This window comes from Rhinoraja longicauda, chromosome 10, assembly GCF_053455715.1.
Source record: "Rhinoraja longicauda isolate Sanriku21f chromosome 10, sRhiLon1.1, whole genome shotgun sequence".
Classification (NCBI taxonomy): Eukaryota; Metazoa; Chordata; class Chondrichthyes; order Rajiformes; family Arhynchobatidae; genus Rhinoraja; species Rhinoraja longicauda.
Window position 1 is genome coordinate 13,590,018 of NC_135962.1, and position 15,810 is coordinate 13,605,827.

The 15,810-nt window shown below is 47.8% G+C and overlaps 1 long non-coding RNA gene across 1 annotated transcript in view; it reads right to left on the reverse strand.

The window, feature by feature from the left end:
- Positions 1-6: 6 nt before the first annotated feature.
- LOC144597610 (uncharacterized) overlaps positions 7-15,810 on the reverse strand; it is a 229,899-nt gene continuing 214,095 nt past the window's right edge. The window contains exon 3 of the long non-coding RNA XR_013547765.1: positions 7-179. This is a non-coding gene — a long non-coding RNA (uncharacterized LOC144597610). The remainder of the gene's footprint in view (positions 180-15,810) is intronic.

Sequence of the window (15,810 nt, forward strand, 5' to 3'; positions counted from 1 at the left end):
TTTATTCATTGAAAGTCCTACAATGCATCGCTCAGGCCAGCGAGATTGGACTGAAATGAGTGGGGCAGGAAATGAGGGCGATTAACATTTAATCAGCAGGTGAGGCTGTGAGTGGTGGCTGAGTGTAGCTCCTGGAGAGTTGCCAGTTACAACGAGAGACGGAGATGAGCATATCGACTCTGTGGATAAGGAAAGAGGGAGGTTATTATTTATCAGTAATACTGAGACATACCGCACTGAAGGGAGCCATTCAGTCTAATCATGGCCGGGCCAACACTTCGAAGAGATAACCAGTTCGCACTACTCCGATTTACCTTGGGCCTCCTGGTTATCCGAGAATATTTCCCCTTCATGTATTCAATGTCCCACACACACATACACACACACACACACACACACACACACACACACACACACACACACACACACACCACACACACACACACACACACACACACACACACACACACACACACACACACACCATGCATACACACACCATGCATAGACACACACACACACACACACACACACACACACACACACACACACACACACACACCATGCATACACACACCATGCATAGACACACACACACACACCATGCATACACACACCATGCATAGACACACATACACACACACACACAACACACACACACACACACACACACACACACACACACACACACACACACACACACCATGCATACACACACACACACACACACACACACACACACACAACACACACACACACACACACACACACACACACACACACCATGCATACACACACACACACACACACACAGCACACACACAGTATCTGCATTTCTAGTGAAGGAGATGTTAGGATAAAAGGCCAAATATTCACTCAGAGGAAAACACCTCAAGCCGTGCCTTGTAGCAGTAGTTTTTGGGAGGCAATTTCAGAGCTTAGGGCTCATCTAGCAGAAGTCAGTATTAGAACATAGACATAGAAAATAGGTGCAAGAGGAGGCCATTTGGGCCTTCAAGCCAGCACCGCCATTCATTGTGATCATGGCTGATCATCCACAATCAGTACCCGTGCCTGCCTTCTCCCCATATCCCTTGATTCCACTAGCCCCTAGAACTCTAACTCTCTTTTAAATTCATCCAGTGAATTGGCCTCCACTGCCTCTGTGGCAGAGAATTCCACAAATTCACAACTCTCTAGGTGAAAAAGTTTCTTCTCACCTCAGTTTTAAATGGCTCCCCTTTATTCTTAGACTGTGGACCCTGGTTCTGGACTCCCCAACATTGGGAACATTTTTCCTGCATCTAGCTTGTCCAGTCCTTTTAATAATTTTATACGTCTCTATAAGATCCCCTCTCATCCTTCTAAACTCCAGTGAATACGAGCCCAGTCTTTCCAATCTTTCCTCATATGACAGTCCCTCCAGGGATTAACCTTGTGAACCTTCGCTGCACTGCCTCAATAGCAAGGATGTCCTTCCTCAAATTAGGAGACCAAAATGGCACACTATACTCCAGATGTGGTCTCACCAGGGCCCTATACAACTGCAGAAGGATCTCTTTACTCCTAGACTCAAATCCTCTTGTTATGAAGGCCTGTTGGCCATTAGCTTTCTTCACTGCCTGCTGTACCTGCACACTTGCTTTCAGTGACTGGTGTACAAGGACACCCAGGTCTCGTTGCATTTCCCCTTTACTAATCTGACACCATTGAGATAATAATCTGGCTCCTTGTTTTTGCCGCCAAAGTGGATAACCTCACATTTATCTACATTATACTGCATCTGCCATGCATCTGCCCACTCACTCAACCTGTCCAAGTCACCCTGCAACCTTCTAACATCCTCTTCGCAGTTCACGTTGCCACCTAGCTTCGTGAAACACCGAAGGTGTAGGGGCAGACAGAACAGGAGAAGTGAAGACTGTGCAAAGGGTGTATGGCTGGAAGAGGTAACTGAGACTGAGACTGAGACTGAGGCCACACAAGGGTCGGAACATGAGAATAAGCATTTGTAGTGTGAGAGGTAGCAGACAAGAAACCAATGGAGGCCATTGACCAGAGATGGGAGAAGGGCACTTGCCACAATGTGGGACATGGGCAGTGAGTGGTAACTTGTGATAAGCGAAGGACAATTGCCATCAATGTGCGCAGCAGTTTTGGATGAGTTCCAGCTTATAAAAGTTGGAAAATGGTTGAGGAAAGTTGATGAGGACTGATAATGTGGCAACAAGGAACTGCAGATGCTGGTTTACAGAAAATAACACAAAGTGCTGGAGTAACTCAGCGGGGTCAGGCGGCATCCCTGGAGAAAATGGATGGTGACGTTGCGGGTCGGTGCCCTTCTTCAGACTGATTGCGGGGGTGGTGGGAGAGGGGAAGGGGGGAGTGGAAACTGGATGAGTGAAGAGTCAGGACAAAGCTTGGTGAGTGATAGGTGGATACAGGTGGAGGGGGGGGAATTGCTGGGCAGCTGGTTGGACTATGGTCAGAGATGAAAAGACAGAAGGTGTGAGACACAGGGGAGAAGGGAGGGTGGGGAGGAGGGGGGGTAGAAGGGGGGGGGGGGGGTAGAAGGGGGGAAGGAAGGACAGTTTTGGAATGACCTAAAATTGGACAATTCAGTGTTCATACCGTTGGGCTTTGACCTACCCAAGTGGAATATGAGGTCCTGTTCCTCCCTCCTCTTCCACCTACATTTGTTCCTCTAGCTTCACAATTCACATCTCTGCAATCCTTTTGTCTCACACCTTCTGCCTTTTCATCTCAGGCCTTTGTCCAACCATCTGACCATCGTAACCCTCCCTCACCTGTATCCACCTATTGTCTATTGTCTATAACCCTCCTCACCTGTATCCACCTATTGCTTCCCAGGCTTCGTCCTGTCCTTCCTCTCTTCCAGCTTTCTTCACCACCCCCCCCCCCCCCCATTCTCCCACAATCTGTGTGAAGAAGGGTCCCGACCCGAAACATTACCCATGCATGTTCTCCATGGATGCTGCCTGGCCCACTGAGTTACTCCAGCACTTTGTGTTATTTTCTGTAAACCAGAATCTGCAGTTCCTTGTTTCTACAATGTTAGTCTTTTTTTGAGGCGTCCTAACTTAAATCGACTCCAGTCTGACGGAGGGGTCACTGACCGACAGGCCGCCTGTCCATGTTGTCCAGGGTGCTGCGTGACCCGCTGAGCAGTGGGTGTCCTCTTGTGCGAACCAGCATCCGCTGTTCTTAACCTCACGTACTGGGCGTTAAAGGGTTAAGTTCTCCTGCCTGGCTGCAGCATGCAGCTTTGCTAAAAACTCTCCACAGTGTAGCACAACAAGTAGTCCTTGAGGGCCAATCTAAAGCATCTTCGTGATTAAGTGTGCTCTTTGTGCTTCAGCTTGGATGCGGGCCAGGCTTTGAGCGCTTGAGTCAGCAGGAAACAGTGGAACTGGGGAAAGGAGGGAGTGGTTGAGAGGAGGGGCTGGTGGGGGAGGGGGGGGGGGTGAGGGGGGGGAACGCTGCTCACGAGAGTAGACTGCACGGTCGGTACATCCAAGTTGCTCCTCGGCCCTGATCCAGCGCTTTGCTTACCATCGACGCACAAACAGTTGAACTAATGGAACCCTGTCACCCAGAGGCAAGGACAAACAATTCAGAGAGCAGGCTTCGCTTCCCACCATGGCAACAATGGGAGTGATGTTAAGTACGGGTGGAATTCAGTTTTAAATAAAAGTGGGCCTCAGTGGCCGTGGCCGTGGCCACAAAACACTGGATTGCCGTAAAAATCCATCTGGTCCTTAATCTTCTTTGGGGGAGGAAATCTGCCACCATATAAGTGACTCCAGACCCGCTGTAATGTGGTTGCTTTGAAATGGCCCAGCGAGGCTCTTTTGCAGCTGAAGCCACCACATGGAAACAGAATCGGTAAGCAAAAACTGGATGGATCACTCAGCATCGACCTGGGCCTTTGGATCGGAACCTGGGCCCTATCTCTGACAGCACTGTGGGAGCACCTTCACCAGAAGGACTGCAGGGGTTCAAGGTGGCGGTGAGCCTCATAGAAGATTGTGTCGAGTGTTTTTAACTGTTCAAAAGTTGACTGGACACAGGAGCAGACGTTGACCAACTGGTCCATCGAGGCTGCTCCGCCATTCGCTAATGGCTGATAGAGGCATAGAGTGACACAGCATGGAAACAGGCCCTTCAGTCCAACTTGCCCACACAACCAACATGTTCCATCTACACTAGTCCCACCTGCCTGTGTTTGGCCCATATCCCTCTAAACCTGTCCTATCCATGTACCTGTCCAATTGTTTTCTTAAACATTGCGATAGTCCCTGCCTCAGCTATCTCCTCTGGCAGGTCATTCCATACACTCACCTCCCATTGTGTGAAAAAGATAGTTTCCTATTAAATCTTTTCCCCTTCACCTTAAACCTATGTCCTCTGGTTTTCGATTCCCTTACTCTGGGCAAGGGACAATCTATTATTTTCATGATTTTATACAACTCTATAAGGTCATCCCTCATTCTCCTGCGCTCCAAGGAATAGAGTCACACTGATCTATTTTCCTCTCTCAACCCCATTCCCCTGGCTTCTCCCCGTAACTTTTGACACCCTTACTAATCAAGAAGCAGGCAATCAATTGTGTTATGTCATTGACAATGGAACCATGGACTTCCTACTTGTTGCAGCTTAACAGGCCTGTAAACACAATAACACACAGATACATATACATATATGATGATCAATAATAAAATAAATTAACAACCGTAACACTAAGTATCAATAACAGTGCAAACGATGTATCTGTGATGCGACCATAGATGCAGTCCATACCAGGCCATCGTTTCTGAGGTTAGCGCTCAAGCGCCTGATGGTCACTGGCAAGAAGCTGTTCTTGACTCTGGTGGTCACTGCTTTCAAGGTCCGGTCCTTCCTTCCCAATGGTAGGAGCAAAGTGAGAGTGGGGCCAGGGTGGTGTGGGCCTTTGATTTTTGAGGTAGCACCTCCTATAGATCCTTTTGATGATGGGCAGGTCAGTGCCTGTTGTGCATTGAGTAGCGTCCACCATTTTACTCAGTCTCCTTCGTTCCTGGTGTTCGAGTTGGCGAACCAGGCAGCAATGGTCAATGACTGCCAGTTATGCCAGTGATGCTCGCATTCGGGAAACTAAGTAATAAAAAGCCTGACAAATGGCTTGTTAACAAAAGCACTGGGCTTGAACTTTTCTGGAGTTTAGAAGGATGAGGGGGGGGGGGGACCTCATTGAAATTTACCAAATAGTGAAAGGCCTGGATAGAGTGGATGTGGAGAGATCGTTTCCACTAGCAGAATAAAAGGACGTACCTTTAGAAAGGTTGGTGAATCTGTGGAATTCGTTGCCACAGAAGGCTGTGGAGCCCCAGTCAATGGATGTTTTTAAGGCGGAGATTGACTGATTCTTGATTAGTACGGGTGTCAGGGGTTATGGAGAGAATGGGGTTGAGCCAAATTATTTGGAAGACCTGGTCTTCCTTGAATGGTGGAATGAACTATATCGAACGAGACCATTGATGGACACAAAAAGCTTGAGCTGCTCAGCAGGTCAGGCAGCATCTCTGGAGAAAAGGAATAGGTGACATTTCGGGTTGAGACCCTTCTGCAGACTGAGAGTCAGGGAGAGGGAAACTGGAGACATGAAGAGGTACAGAAGCAAGGTGCAGCCAGCACTGATGCTTCAGTTGAAGGCCTCACCAGAAAGGCCTCCTCTCACACAGCCTGCAATCTGCACACAAGGCTCTGGGCTGGGACTCAAAATCACACTGTGGACTGAGTGCATCATCAACTGGGTCCTGGCCAAAGATACTAGAGGAGCAAGATAGACCACTCGACCCTAAAAACTGTAGTATGTCATGACGCCATTTTAGTAGGCAGAAACTTGCAGAAACATTTAACAAGAAAAATAACAAAAATCTGTTAATTGATAGATGAGATATATTCTGCATTTTAATGGTATCATCACACATACTGTCCCCCAAAACACTGGTTACACTACGAGAGGCATAGTGAATGGTGGGTTTTGCCTACTAAAATGGCGGACGTTAAGCTCCTTTGTGTACTGCACTTCAGTGTAGGCGATCTCAACGCAGTGGGCCATCTTGCTCCTCTAGTACCTTTGGTCCTGGCAACCCAAAACCCATCATCCTGCACCCTGTCTGACATTAGTTAATTTAAAAGGAGACTCGGGATTCCCCTCTGATAAGATCACTGGTCAAAGCTGTCCAAGATGAGACTAATTTGCCCAGTTGAAGTGAAAAGCAGAACAGATGTGCTGGCGTTGGAGAGGGTATGATTGATCGTATGACGTAGTTTACGAGAATGATCCCAGGAATGATTGGATTTACGTATGATGAGCGTTTTGATGGCACTGTGTGCTGTACCCACTGGAATTTAGAAAGATGAGGGGGACGACGACATTGAAACTTACCAAATAGTGAAAGGCTTGGTTTAGTGTGGACGTAGAGAGGATGTTTCCACTAGTGGGAGAGTCTAGGACCAGAGGCCACAGTCTCAGAATAAAAGGACGTACCTTTAGAAAGGAGATGAGGAGGAATCTGTGGTGAAACTGTGGAGTTCATTGCCACAGAAGGCTGTGGACGCCAAGTCAATGGTTATTTTTAAGGCGGATATTGACAGATTCTTGATTAGTACGGGTGTCAGGGGTTATGGGGAGAAGGCAGGAGAATGGGGTTGAGAGGGAGAGATAGATCAGCCATGTTTGAATGGCGGAGTAGACTTGATGGGCCGAATGGCCTAATTCCTCTCATATCACTTATGAATTTATGAACTTATGTACAGTTAAGTGACAACCATGTTGGGTTAGAACTGGTCTCATAGAATTAAGAGCGGGAGGCACGAGTGAACATTAGTAGCTCAGAACAATGATCACAACGCCCTTTCAGGCTCCACAGCAGCAAGCCTGGACAGAGTTGAAAATCACAGAGTCACTCTGGTTTTGGGCCTGTCGGCACAGTTGGTTGTGCTCGCTCTTGCTAACCTCAGTGCTTTGGGCCATTTGCTTGAACTGTTTGCACATTCTTGCCAGCAGCGCACCTGGCAGATCAGGTGCATTGGCAGGCTTGAGCAGAGCAACGTGCAGGGGCCTGCAGAGCAACGGCAGCTGACAGCCAGCGCCTGTGCTGAGAAAGGCCAAAGAAGGAATCCTCCAGATCATAATCAGTGCTCTTGAAATGAGAAAGAAACGGTGCCTTGCATGTGTGTTTTATGAACACGCACTCATGCATTTACACACACATGCACGCGCGCACACACCGACACACAGACACACACCCCACACACATGCACACACGCACGCACGCACACACACACACACACACACGACACACACACACACAGACACACACACACACATATACACACACCCCACACACATGCACGCACGCACGCACGCACGCATGCACACACACACCACACGCACGTACTCATGCACACACACACTCACATGCACATGCGCACGCTCACACACACACCCACACATACACACACACACACTGACACACACACATCCCACAAAACATACACACACACGCACACACGCACACACGCACACACACACACACACACACACACACACACACACACACACACACACACACACACACACACACACACACACACACACACACACACACACAGCGCCTGGTAGGAGCACTGGGTTACAAATATATCATCTGATCATTGGTTCCCTGAGCCTGTTATGCTATTTAATTGGGTCTCAGACAACCTAAACTTCGACCCAATTTACTCAGCCTTGCTCCGCATCCCTCCATTCACCTTGCCCAACAAAATCCACCAGTAGACTTGGAAGTTGCTATTGACGCCTAGCGCCCACTGTCATTATTGGGCCAGGGTTTCGGGCATCTGTCCCCTTGTGTGGGGATAGATACCCTCCATGGTGTATCCTTGTTAACATTCATCTCAAATAAGTCAGCTGTTTGCAGACTGCCATCTTCCCATCCTGCCCCGAGAAAGATGTATGGCTTTGCCTGTAAGATTGACGCAGAAGGCAATGGCAACACAACAAAACAAGTGAAGGAAGTGAGGTCTATCAGAAAATGTAGCTTAGAAAATAGAAACATAGAAAATAGGTGCAGGAGTAGGCCATTTGGCCCTTCGAGCCAGCACCGCCATTCAATATGATCATGGCTGATCATCCAAATTAGTACCCCATTCCTGCTTTTTCCCCATATCCCGTGATTCCGTTAGCCCTAAGAGCTAAATGTAACTCTCTCTGCCTTCTGTGGCAGAGAATTCCACAGATTCACAATTCTCTGAGTGAAAACGTTTTTCCTCATCTCAGTCCTAAATGACCTATCCCTTATTGTTAAACTGTGGCCCCTGGTTCTGGACTCCCCCAACATGGGGAATTCTCCTGCATCTAGCCTGTCCAATCCCTTGAGAATTTTAAATGTTTCAATAAGATTCCCTCTCATCCTTCTAAATTCCAGTGAATACAAGGCCAGTCGACCCATTTCTTTCATCATATGTCAGTCCTGCCATCCCGGGAATTAACCTGGTGAACCTATGCTGCACTCCCTCAATAGCAAGAATGACCTTTCTCAGCTTAAAGTGGAAGCAGAGACAAAAGAGGATAGACTTTAGCCATGGACAACTTGGGATGTGTCGATTCTGTCACCACATGAATATGAATATGAATTCAATATTGCTTGTGTGTTTGCAAGTAAGCACATTTTATAATTTTAAATGGTTCACCAATGTGTTCAAATAAAGGCAAATCCTATGCCTCCTGCTCTTAATTCTATGAGACTCCAGTTCTAACCCAACATGGTTGTCTCTTAACTGTACATACGTTCATAAGTTATAGGAGGATAATTAGGCCATTCGGCCCATCAAGTCTACTCCCCCATTCAATCATGGCTGATCTATCTCTCCTTCCTAACCCCATTCTCCTGTCCTCTCCATAACCCCTGACACCCGTACTAATCAAGAATCAGTCAATCTCCACCTTAAAAATATCCACTGATTTGGCCTCCACAGCCTTCTGTGGCAAAGAATTCCACAGATTCACCAACCTCTGATGAAAGAAATTCCTCCTCATCTCCTTTCTAAAGGTATGTCCTTTTATTCTGAGGCTATGGCCTCTTGTCCTAAACTCTCTCACTAGTGGAAACATCCTCCCTACATCCACTCTATTCAGGCCATTCACTATTCGGATAGTTTCAATGAAGTCCCCTCTCATCTTTCTACGATAAGGATTGGTCATGGCATCAGTTGGGCACAGACACCGTGGAAGGGCAGAAGGGCCTGTTCCTGTGCTGTACTCTTCTAATGTTATATGTCTCTGCCTCAATATCACCATGTTCACTCCATAACTAGCCACTTATCTTTCAGGATTCCGCACACATCATTGCCTGCCACTAATTGAGATGTAGTCTTCTGGTGATAGACACAAAATGCCGGAGTAACTCAGCGGGACAGGCAGCATCTCTGGAGAGAAGGAATGGGTGACGTTTCGGGTCGTCTTCTAGTGATGGTAGTACCCACAGGCCTGTTGGGCGGAGAATTTCAGCTTTTCATCTTGGTGACAATTAACATATCTGAGTCAGAGTGGTGTGCCATTTGGAAGGGAAATGACTCACTGAGCAGCACGCCCATTTTCCATTTGTTCTAGGCCTCAGTAGCAGATACCGCTTAGCTCAATGATGGGACAGTCATCGCTGACTCAGCAGTTTCTGGTGTCATATATAATGCAGAGGCGTGAGTCTATTACCCAACACAGTGCTAAGGGGATGTTACAATGTCAGAAGTACAAGAAGTACAAGGTAGAAAGCGTTTATATCGAGATGCATCACAGCTTGGTTGGGAACAGCTCCATCCAAGACTGGAAGAAATTGCAGAGTATTGGGGACGTAGCCCAGACCATCAGGCAAACCAACCTCCCCTCCCCCCCCCCCCCCCCCCCCCCCCATTGACTCCATTTATACCTCACGCTGCCTCGGCAAGGCCAGCAGCATAATCAAGGACGAGTCGCACCCTGGCCACTCCCTCTTCTCCCCTCTCCCATCGGGTAAAGGGCATACAAGTGTTAAACCACACCCCCCCAGATTCAGGGACAGTTTCCTCCCAGCTGTGATCAGGCAAATGAACCATCCTACCAACAACTAGACTACTATCTACCCCATTGGAGACCCTCAGATTATCTTAGATCGGACTTTACTAACTTTATCTTGCACTAAATGTTATTCCCTTATCATGCACCTGTACACTGTGAATGCATGTAATCATGTATGGTCTTTCATGTAATCATGTATTGTCTTTCCGCTGACTGGTTAGCACGCACCAAAAGCTTTCCCCTGCAGCTCGGACAATAAACTAAGCAAAATAAATGACTTGTACAGGGAACCAAAACCCCTAGCTGCCCTCTCTGACGTATGTAAAGACCAGCAGTTTCTAAGAACAAAACAGGGCCTTAACAGGGCGGCACGGCGGGCTGAAAGGCCTGGTTCCGTGCTGCAACTCTAACCTACATTATCCCTAGTTCTAAGGTAAAAGTGTTAACCCTTAGAACTGAAGGGCTGAATGGTCCTCCCAGTTTGTTCTGACTGATGGAAAGTTCGACGGAGAGTGCATGTGTCAGCCCAGTTGAAGTTTTACAGAAAACTGTCTTCACCTGAAAGATTCCCACTAAACTGCTGATGCTTTCCAAAGTTCAGTCAAATCCGCATTATCAGCTCACCACTTATCCCGTTCTCCAGGGGAAAAAGCTTTCAGGGCAGAGCATACATTATAAATGGCCCTTCTGTTATTTGTAACACAATTGTTATTTTATCCCCTGCCTAAACGAAATATGTGGGATCGTGCCTTGTACTAATCGACTGTTTTCCTGGCTAACATAATATCACTGCTTTGCTAAGGAATTAATTTAGTTTAGTTTAGAGATACAGCGTGGAAACAGGCCCTTCGGCCCACCGGGTCCACGCCGACCAGCGATCCCCGCACATTAACACTATACTACACCCACTAGGGACAATTTTTACATTTACCAAGCCAATTAACCTACAAACCTGTACGTCTTTGGAGTGTGGGAGGAAACCGAAAGATCTCGGAGAAAACCCACGCAGCTCACGGGGAGAACGTACAAACTCCGTACAGACAGCACCCGTGGTCGGGATTGAACCCGGGTCTCCGGCGCTGCATTCGCTGTAAGGCAGCAACTCTACCGCTGTGCCACCATGCCACCCAATTTCAATGCCTGCACGGACACATTTCAGAACAATATATATAGTCAGAACAATATAACAATATATTTCCCTCTCTACTTTTTGCTCACATTTATTTGCCCCTCCATTTACCATTCCTTTTCTCCCACTCCCTTCTTTCACTCCCCACCCTGTCCATTTTCTCTTATAGACATAGAACAAATGTAACGATGATAAAGGAAACAGGCCATTGTTAGCTGTTTGTTGTGTGAGAACGAGAAGTTGGTGCGACTTGGATGGGGGAGGGATGGAGAGAGAGGGAGTGCAGGGGTTACTTGGAGTTAGAGAAATCAATGTTTCTTACCACTGCCCAAGTGAAATATCTTGTCTTCCCTATCTATGCCTCTCATAACTTCATATGGCGGCACGGTAGCGCAGCGGTAGAGTTGCTGCTTTACAGCGAATGCAGCGCCGGAGACTCAGGTTCGATCCTGACTACGGGTGCTGCACTGTAAGGAGTTTGTACGTTCTCCCGTGACCTGCGTGGGTTTTCTCCGAGATCTTCGGTTTCCTCCCACACTCCAAAGACGTACAGGTATGTAGGTTAATTGGCTGGGTAAATGTAAAAATTGTCCCTAGTGGGTGTAGGATAGTGTTAATGTACGGGGATCGTTGGGCGGCACGGACTTGGTGGGCCGAAAAGGCCTGTTTCCGGCTGTATATATATGATATGATGATATATCAAGATAGACTCAAAATGCCAGTTTCCTTTATCATCGTTACTTTTTTTGCATATCTTTCATTCATTTGTTCCATATCTCTCTCCATCACTGTCTAGTCTCTCGTTTCCCTTTCCCGTGACTAGTCTGAAGAAGGGTCTCATCCCGAAACGACACCCGTTCCTTCTCTCCAGCGATGCTGCCTGACCCGCTGAGTTACTCCTGCATTTTGTGTCTATCTTCAGTTTAAACCAGCACCTGCAGTTCCTTCCAACACATTATGTCTGCACTGAACATGATGCCAAGTTAGACTAATCTCCTTTGTCTGCAGGTGATCCAGACCCCTCCATTGCCTGCATATCCATATGGCTATCTAAAAACCTCATATGCCATTTTTGTATCTGCCTCCACCACCATGCCTGGCAGCTTGTTCCAGCCACCCACCACTCTGCATTAAAAAAAACATACCCAGCACAACTTTTAAGACTTTAGAGATACAGCATGGAGACAGGCCCTTCGGCCCATTGAGTCCGTGCTGACCAGCGATCACCCCATACACTACCCCATACCCTAGGGAAAATTTACAATTTCTAGAAGCCAATTAAACTACAAATCTATATGACTTTTGAATGTGGGAGGAAACTGGAGCACCTGGAGAATACCCACTCGGTCTCAGGGAGAACGTACAAACTCCATACAGGCAGCACCCACAGGCAGGGTCGAACCTGAGTCTCTGGCGCTGTGAGGCAGCAGCTCTGCCATCGTGCCACTGTGCTACCACTAACTCCTTTAAACGTTACCCCTTTCACATTAAAGCCATGCCTGCTACTCTTTGACATTTCCACCCTGGAGAAGAGAAGTTGTAACTGTCTTCCCTATCTATGCCTCTCATGACTTCATATACTTATATCACGATTGACACAAAATGCTGGAGTAACTCAGCGGGTCAGGTAGCATCTCTGGAGAAAAGGAATAGGTGATGTTTCGGGTCAAGACTCTTCTTCCTTTTCTCCAGAGATTTTTTTTTTTTTCAAGATACAGCGCGGAAACAGGCCCTTCGGCCCACCGAGTCCACGCCGCCCAGTGATCCCCGCACACTAACACTATCCTACACACACTAGGGACAATTTTTACATTTACCCAGTCAATTAACCTATATACCTGTACGTCTTTGGAGTGTGGGATGAAACCGAAGATCTCGGAGTAAACCCACGCAGGTCACGGGGGGAACGTACAAACTCCGTACAGACGGCGCCCGTAGTCAGGATCGAACCTGAGTCTCCGGCGCTCCATTCGCTGTAAGGCAGCAACTCTACCGCTGCGCCACCGTGCTGCCCTGTCCCGCTGAGTTACTCCAGCATTTTGTGCCTATCTTCAGTGTAAACCAGCATCTGTGGTTCCTCCCTACACATACTCATATTAAGTCAGTTCAGTTTAGTTTATCGTCATGTGCACCGAGGTACAGTGTTGCATGCTAACCGGTCAGCGAAAAGACAATTCATGATTACAATCAAGCCATTTACAGTGGAAAGGTACATGATAAGGGAATAACATTTGGTGCAAGGTAAAGCCAGGAAAGGCTGATCGAATATAGTCCGAGGGTCACCCATGAGGCAGGTTCTAGAAACATAGAAACATAGAAAAAGGGTGCAGGAGTAGGCCATTCAGCCCTTCGAGCCGGCACTGCCATTCAATGTGACCAATGCTGATCATCCAAAATCAGTACCCCGTCCCTGCTTTCTCCCCATATCCCTTGATTTTGTTAGCCCAAAGAGCTATATCCAAGTCTCAGTAGTTCAGGACTGCTCTCTGGTTGTGGTTGGATGATTCAGTTCTTGCTTGCTGCTTTGCTTATTCACCTTGAAGACCCAAGTGGACGATGGATGGGTTGGTGGAGTGGGAGGCAGTCCTGAGAGTTCTGGTGTGGACACAGTGGCTGTGAGAGGGCAGGGTCACTTTAAGAAGCGTGCATTGCAGCAGCGAGCTTGCAGCGGGCGTGAGCTGAGTGCAGGAGATCCCCGTGTCAGCAGTTCCCTTTGCAGACCCCACGCTGACACAGAGAGTGCAGCTGCACAATGAGACCTGTGTTATTTGAGACCTCGCCGAGATATAACATGCACAGCCGACCCTGCGATATCAATCTGTTATTAATCGCGCGCAGGGTAATCGGTCTTAGCCACTGACAAATAATTCACTCGTGTGCAGCTCAGCTCTCTCTTAAGAAGCAACACCAGCGATTACAAGCCTTTTCCAAGAAAGGAGTTAGCGTGGCACGATATTTCAGCAGCCAGGCTGGAGAGGGCTCACAATCCCTCCTCTTGACTCTTTCCTTGTCTTTTCCTCCTTTTATATTTTGTCACTCATTCCTTTATCATCCATCAGTAGACCCGCGTGAGTGTAGTGTTTTGGCTCTATGCTCTACGTCCCCTCTCTCTCTCCATCTCTCTTTGCCTCTCTCTCTCTCTCTCTCTCTCTCTCTCTCTCTCTCTCTCTCTCTCTCTCTCTCTCTCTCTCTCTCTCTCTCTCTCTCTCTCTCTCTCTCTCTCTCTCTCTCTCTCTCTCTCTCTCTCTCTCTCTCTCTCTCTCTCTCTCTCTCTCTCTCTCTCTCTCTCTCTCTCTCTCTCTCTCTCTCTCTCTCTCTCTCTCTCTCTCTCTCTCTCTCTCTCTCTCTCTCTCTCTCTCTCTCTCTCTCTCTCTCTCTCTCTCTCTCTCTCTCTCTCTCTCTCTCTCTCCCTCTCCCTCTCTCTCTCTCTCTCTCTCTCTCTCTCTCTCGCAAACTTCTGTCGATCTTCCCTCTGAAGCCAACAACCTTATTGTTCTCCGAGACCTGCTCTGCCCGCTGCTATCTTTAGACTTCACTTTGGAGATACACCGTGGAAACAGGCCCCTTCGGTCCACCGAGTCCGTGCGGGCCAGCGATGGCCCTGTACTCTAGCACTATCCTACACACGAGGGACAATTTACAATTTACTGAAGCCAATTAACCTACAACCCCGCACGCCTTTGGAGTGTGGGAGGAAACCAGAGCACCTGGAGAAAACCCACACAGTCCATTCTCCCCTTCCCCCTTCCTCCTCCCACTCCACTTCCTTCCTCTGGCTTCACGATTCTCACCTCTTCTATCCTTATCTCACATTATCTCTTCATCTCTGGTCTTTGTTCAACCACATGCCAACCAAAAGCCCCACTCCCCTGTATCCACCTATCACTGGGGTGCCGCAGTGGTGCAGCGGGTGGAGCTGCTGCCTCACAGCACAAGGGACCCAGGTTTGATCCTAACTATGGGTGCTGTCTGTGTGGAGTTTACATGTTCTCCCTGTGACTGTGTTGGTTTGCTCCTGGTGCCTTTGTACATTCCAAAGATATGCAGGTTTGTAGGTTAACATAGAAACATAGACAATAGGTGCAGGAGGAGGCCATTCGGCCCTTCGAGCCAGCACTGCCATTCATTGTGATCATGGCTGATCATCCCCAATCAATACCCCGTGCCTGCCTTCTCCCCATATCCCTTGATTCCACTAGCCCCAGAGTTCTATCTAACTCTCTCTTAAACCCATCCAGTGATTTGGCCTCCACTGCCCTCTGTGGCAGAGAATTCCACAAATTCACAACTCTCTGGGTGAAAAAGTTTTTTCTCACCTCAGTTTTAAATGGCCTCCCCTTTATTCTAAGGCCGTGGCCCCTGGTTCTGGACTCGCCCAACATTGGGAACATTTTTCCTGCATCTAGCTTGTCCAGTCCTTTTATAATTTTATATGTTTCTATAAGATCCCCTCTCATCCTTCTAAACTCCAGTGAATACAAGGAACTCCAGTGAATACAAGGAGTTAATTGGCTTCTGGAAATTGCCCCTAGTGTGTAGGTCATAGAACTAGCATATGGTTGAT